This window comes from Mytilus galloprovincialis, chromosome 5, assembly GCF_965363235.1.
Source record: "Mytilus galloprovincialis chromosome 5, xbMytGall1.hap1.1, whole genome shotgun sequence".
Taxonomy (NCBI): domain Eukaryota; kingdom Metazoa; phylum Mollusca; class Bivalvia; order Mytilida; family Mytilidae; genus Mytilus; species Mytilus galloprovincialis.
The window spans coordinates 67,847,985-67,854,734 of record NC_134842.1 but is presented as its reverse complement, the minus strand read 5'-3'; the positions used below and the strand labels follow the sequence as shown (position 1 = coordinate 67,854,734).

General features: G+C 35.3%; 1 long non-coding RNA gene across 1 annotated transcript; it reads left to right on the top strand.

Moving 5' to 3' along the window:
• Positions 1–3,648: 3,648 nt before the first annotated feature.
• LOC143074673 (uncharacterized) lies at positions 3,649–5,697 on the top strand. The gene is made up of 3 exons (XR_012977999.1): positions 3,649–3,965; positions 4,929–5,060; positions 5,477–5,697. It is a non-coding gene; the product is annotated as an uncharacterized LOC143074673 (long non-coding RNA).
• The last annotated feature ends 1,053 nt before the right edge of the window (positions 5,698–6,750 follow it).

The following is a 6,750-nucleotide window of genomic DNA, read 5'->3' as shown; positions in this document are numbered from 1 at the left end:
ACAAACTCTTGCATTGAGGAAGTTCCAAAAGGAAGCAGGAGATAACTGGAGAACCTCGAGATATGTGTATGCCATCAGTAGTGTGAAGGCAATGATATTCCAAATTCAGGTTATTGTGAAACGTTTGCTGGACGTCAATAATTCCTTATTGAAAACAGGAGCATGTTTACAGTCATCTCAAAACATGTTTGTAGAGAGAAATAGCATCGACTCCTTCACACAAAAAAATTGGATATCATTAAAAGAGCCCGATGACTTACCTGATCAATATAAAGGGGATATCCGATTCACGAAGCAAAGGTCTGACCAATGGTTCGAGGCAAGAAAAGAGTTCAAAGTAACTGGAAGCAAAATATTTGAAGGAATAGGATTGGATAGTTTAAAGGCTTTGAATAAACATTTTGATAAAGTAATAAAGAAAATTAACATAGAGGAAGAATTCTCAGACGAAGCTAAACAAAGAATGGAACATGGAACCAAGTGTGAAATCCATGCAGTCGCTACTTTGGTCGGCAAAATTTTGCCATTTTATTACCCAAATTTAAAGTTTGTAGAAGAAGGGGCGCATGTTTTACACACTGACAACAAACCATTAGTACTTGTATCGCCAGACGGAAGTCTCTCTCAAATAGAAATTAATTCTACTAAATCAGAAGTGACAAAACTTGCCTGTGAATTCAAGTGTCCATGTCCTACAGATTATAAAACACCAGTTCATTATGAAATTCCACAAAGGTATGTATTAATACTTGACCAATCATTATAGATTTTTAGCTCGCCTTGCCAAACTATCATGTCACCTTTACCATCACTTTTCCAGAACATAAACCCATAACGACAGTTTAGCAATGCAAGAACCCCCCTTTTTCCTAAAAAAATGACAGCAAAACCAGGAATTAATCTGGATGCCCGGAAAGGTAAAAATGTTCCAGCATCATTAACGACACCCGTTTTGATGACTAATAATAAGTATGTCACAATTTAGGGAGGAACACAACATGCTCATCATTATATGTGAGCACTTAATATATCGTCACTTTTATATATTTATTCTCTGAAACTGTTTAGCTAAATTTTTGATACATCTATGAATTCACTTTTTAAAATTTGTTTTGTGCTTATCCATTCGGTTTGTATCATTTTAAAATAAGCTTTACAAATGGGTACGGCATCGATTGTTTAGTGTCATATTTTGTAATGATTTGCCAAATTAATTCCCTTGTGTGATTGTAAATCTGCGTGATTTGTAAAAAATAGTTTTGTAATATTAATTACAGAAGTGCATTTTCTATCGAAACGTGAAACCAAACAAATTTAATGCCGTATTCGTACTGCTTTTCTACATCGGCTAGAGGTATAGGGGAGGGTTGAGATCTCACAAACATGTTTAACCCCGCCGCATTTTTGCGCCTGTCCCAAGTCAGGAGCCTCTGGCCTTTGTTGGTCTTGTATTATTTTAAATTTAGTTTCTTGTGTACAATTTAGAAATTAGTATGGCGTTCATTATCACTGAACTAGTATATATTTGTTTAGGGGCGAGCTGAAGGACGCCTCCGGGTGCGGGAATTATTCGCTACATTGAAGACCTGTTGGTGACCTTCTGCTGTTGTTTTTTTCTATGGTCGGGTTGTTGTCTCTTTGGCACATTCCCCATTTCCATTCTCAATTTTATGCTATATAATTTTCACTGAATCACTTATGGTTTTCAGGTACATTTCACAAATACTAGGAGAAATGGCTGCATTGAATACACCCGATCTTCTTTATTTGAGCTGGACAGAGGAAAGTACTACTGTAATTAAAGCCAAATTTGATGAGGATCTCTGGAACCTAATGGAATCAGAAATAAAAAACATGTATGGCATTCCAATACCGAAAAAACCTACCCGCATTTCTGAAAACGTCAAGAATATAAAATTAATAATGAAAAGCTACAACGAAAACTTTACAGAATTCTTGTGTGAGGTTCCGTCGTTGAAAGGGACGTGCACAGAAATTGCACAAACTATTCCGGAGTCGCCTTACTTGTTTCCCATACACATCGAGACAATCTCAATCCCTTTAAATAACATGGATATATTATTTACAGAAATAATATCGTCTTTACGCGAAGCCTTCGAGATATGTAGGAAGAAAGCTAGTGAAGTTCTAGTCTGGTTGTTAAGCGATACAGACCGTAATTGGAATGAGGAAATCCCCCATTCACTGCCCATTGGTTATGCTATGAAAGGGTATAGCTTGCCCACGTCGCCAATGCGGAACATGCACAACGCAATGTTGCAGGCATGTTATGACAGACATTCATATAGCCTGTAGCTGTTTTGATGGCCAGTGGATTAAACTGGCAAACCGCGACGCAAGTGACAAGCCGCTTACATTATTACAATTACAGAGAGACGTGAGTGAAAAGTCAAGAAAAAAACCAGTAGAGACGTCATTCTTAACGAGTTGACACGAACCCCAATTGCTCAGACTCATGAAGATTTGACAATAGATAAGAAAGACAACGGAGGGTATTATGTTTCCTGTTCTCTCTATTCGAAAATCATGAGATGTATTATAAGTTACAAGCAGATAAAACAACGACAACCCGTAGAAAGAGACGAAGACGTTCTAACATCAGATATAACATCATACTTACCTGAAGTAGCACTAGAAGCACTGATAGAAAATGAAACGGAAACGGATTTTATAGCTGCCCTAGACAGTACTGGCAACCAGACTGAAGAGTCGGAATTAGATACAAGTTCCTCTGCAAATATTTCAGCAGTGCGTCAAATTGACCAAACAACGTCAAATGCGTCTTTAAGTGATTCAGACTACCAATACATATTACAATCTTTGATCAGTCATCAGAAGAGTTCGGTTCAAGCTAAATGGAAGGATAAAGATGTACAGATTCTTAAAAAGTCAATCGCAGATACTCAAATCTTAAAGAAGCTATCGCACGATGAATTGAATGTTATTATCGGGAGTACAGAACAGCTTCAAAAGAAAGCAGGGTTGATGATTAGGAAATCATGGAGAATTTTAGAAAAAGTAAATGGAATAAGTAAGTTAGTCGGCGATGGAAAACAAATTGAATCAGAGAGAAAAGTACGAAGTATGCTGACGCTTAGAGAGTTCGCTGCACGACGCATAAAGGGCTCTAGTGCACAAAACACTAAGAGAGTACCAAAAGACATCTTAAATCTTGTTTATTCCACGATTACATACCAAGCTGCGTACATTGATTGGATCGCTAAATGCCCTTTTGACAAAAATGTTGAAGACATAGGGAGCACTGAATGGTTTTCTTATCCAGAATTTAATGACATCAGGCAAAAACTTGAACCCGCCTGTATTGATGCACACCACCTTTTGGTCAATTTGCGGTCAAAAGTTTGTAAGGATGGCTTACAGAATATACGAAAACAAGCCTGGGTAGCTGTTGCAAACAAGAACCGAGACATTATCAGTAAAAGTCTTGTTGATATAATTGATAAACAAAATAATGCTTTCGCAAAAAGAACATCTTCACGCGATGTTGAAATTGAAATGAGGAATTTAGCATTTGATAAAGAGGCCGATTTCTGTCAAATTGTAAGAGAATGGTATGAGGCAGAGGATACCCCTGGCTTTTCATCTAAGGAAAGAATTCGTCGAAAATTGAGACTCAAAGAATTTCTTTTAGAGGGTGTGGACTTTGGTCAGTTCCCTATGTTTGGAATGTATGTTAAAGGATTTCCGAAAGTTATGTTTGAGGGGTTTCTACAGCGTATAGATACAACAATACAACTGTACTCCATTGTCAAGTCCGGTACATATAACCATAGAGCTATTTCTAGTCTTGTCAATGAAACCTTCTTTGGTGAATTAAGCGACATGAAACCGACTCGTCTTGGGTGTCCAAAAGCTATATCAATTCCTCGACTGATGTCAACAGTAACCGAAATCTTTCACTACCGATGTGACCCATCAGAAAGGTAACATTATAATTGTTTTATACTTGACTAATAGAGAATCCACGTAATACCAATATAAAATACCATAACAAGCATAACAAAATAGCAATCCAAAGATACCTATATCACTGTTAAAACTAAAATAAAAAACAATAAAGGTCATTCTCGTATTTTCAAAACAGAAAACTGGTGTATAGGGTCGTTTCTCGATGTATTTTTGCCAAGTTTATGCATGCATATACTTTTTTTGAGAAGCAAATAAACATGTTAAGATGAAGAACAATTGCAGATGTGTTGCGAGTTCCAAGATGGCCACCATATCTGAAAATAGTTTTAAATAGAACCCAATGCCAAAACCACACTTATTTATATTGTGTGACACCGCAAAGTCCGTATGAACCAAACTTTCAGAAATGGTCCTTACAAGGTCCTCTTTTAGAATTGTTCTGATGACCCTGCCTGTGATTAAAGATGGCTACCATTGCTGAACTTAGTTCAACATAAGATGCTATAAGAACATGGCTAAAATTTCTTCTTCTTTTCTGAAACTAATTGGCAGCAGTAGTTTGCAGGTGGTAAACTTTCAGATCGATTTCTTTTTACTTGGTCCCAAATATAAGATGGCTTTCATCACAAGACAATTCTGGTTATAGGTTTACATTTTGTTCAGGTAGGTTATCAGGATTCTGGGGGCCTTTGGTTTCCTTTTATTTTTTTTAATTTTCCGTATTTTTTATTGATCTTTGTCGTTGCGCTAAATTGTTTAAGTGGTCTCTGTCTCTTCAAACTACGTGTATGTTAAATCAATCTTATGTTATAATATAGTCATTAGCAAGTGAAATATGGTTGGAACTTCCAATATGAAGAACAGCAATATAACTGTCGTTCATTTTCAGTAGTGAATGGCTTTGGGTAATTTAAAGTACATATATACTATACAATTTCTTACAACATGAAAGTTTAGACATTGTGTTGATTTTGTAGGTCATTTCGAATAAATACAACAAGGAAAGCTGTCTACCCAGAGGTACAACTAGTGGATAATTTTGTTCAGCCGGTTGATGTCAACATGAAGGATGTTTCTTCTGATCTATACTTGAGATCAATAACATTACGGTATATCTCTATATCTAATAGTTTTTTTTTAATCAATAATAGAATTGTCGCCAAACCAGGATAACTTGTATTAATAATTCATCTAGTTTCATCATTTATTTATTTTTTTCAGATGCATTTTTTTTTAAATCATTGTAAAAAAAATACATTTTTGTGTTATCATAAAACATTCATCAATTCAATTTAGACCATACTTACGAAATAGAAAGGATTCGGTTGTGTGTCAATGAGATAAAACTAGAAAAACACCATTATCTTGGATCGCAGGATAACCTTCAATAATGAGTATAATCCTTATACGCTTTATATTACAAAGTACTAAATGGCATCGAAATATTAAATACCAATTTTCACAAACCTTGTACACTAATTGTTTTATCAATGTGTGTTAACTTGTTTCACTATTCATTTTCCAGAGATCATTTGTTTGATAAACTTATACGCAGACGAAGGAAGCAAAGGACGACCAAACGTTCAGATGTATCCAAACCAGGCGAGGTTGCAAGAGGATGCCTACCAATCAGACAACATCACAAGACCGATGAGAGTAAAATCCTTCCAACCACCCGACTTGGAATTGACATGAAAGATCTAGACGGGAAATAATGATCATTAAAATACATGTATCACTCAACAATTATTTCTCTTTTTATCTGGTAGATTTATTCTAGAATACCAATTTGAATGCACTTAATATACATCTATATCTTATCAAGAATAAAAAGCAAAAAGTCGGAAAATGTGATACCCAAAACAACAAATACACGAGAGTGAAACGCCAAATATTCAACTAAGGACAAAGCAGCTATGTCATTAGGCAATGAAAACATATATATTGTATTTTCAAATAATTTTATTCTCAACAAAAACATAACATGTATTTCAACAATGTTTAACAGCAACAAAAAATGTCGGAATAATTGCTAAACCCTGAATCAAAGAAACACAATTTTAAAATGTAAAGTCGTGCACAACCCCTTTATGCAATAACACAAAAAATATATCAATAAAAACAATATTTTCATGTAAAACAAAATCGCTTAATGCAAAAACACAACTTTAATATAATGCACCAGCGATTATTCAGGAGCACAAACATTTGGCGGCGATACAAACAGTATGTTCATATAAAACAAAAGTCTTTAAAAATATAACAACAAATCGTTAAAGACGTGCACAATTCCTTTGTGCAAAAACACAAACGTAATTAATTATGCCCAGTTTTCTTGGAATGTTTGTACAGAGAGGCTCTAAATTTACAGAATGTTCCACAAGTAGAGCATTGGAATCTTTCTGGATTTTCGTGTCCTTTAGCATGCTCTGCCAAATATCTTGGGCATTTGAATGATTTGTTACAAATATCACAGTTTGATCCCTTAACTTTTACACCGCAGCTGAATACATGCCTTCTTTTGTTTCTAATATTGGTAAACTTTGCCCCACACTTATCACAACTGTGTGGTTTTGTTCCCTCATGCATGGATTTGTGTCCTTCAATATCCGCCGTATAGTTGAATCCTTTACCACATTGGGGACATAAATATTTAAAGCGGTTAATATGCTGGTTTTCATGGTTCTTAAGTCCAACTCTGGATTTAAAAGTTTTAGGACACTTGTAACATTTATAATTAAAAGCAGTATGTGATAGTTTTCTGTGGTTCTCTAAATGATATTTTGTATCAAACTGCTT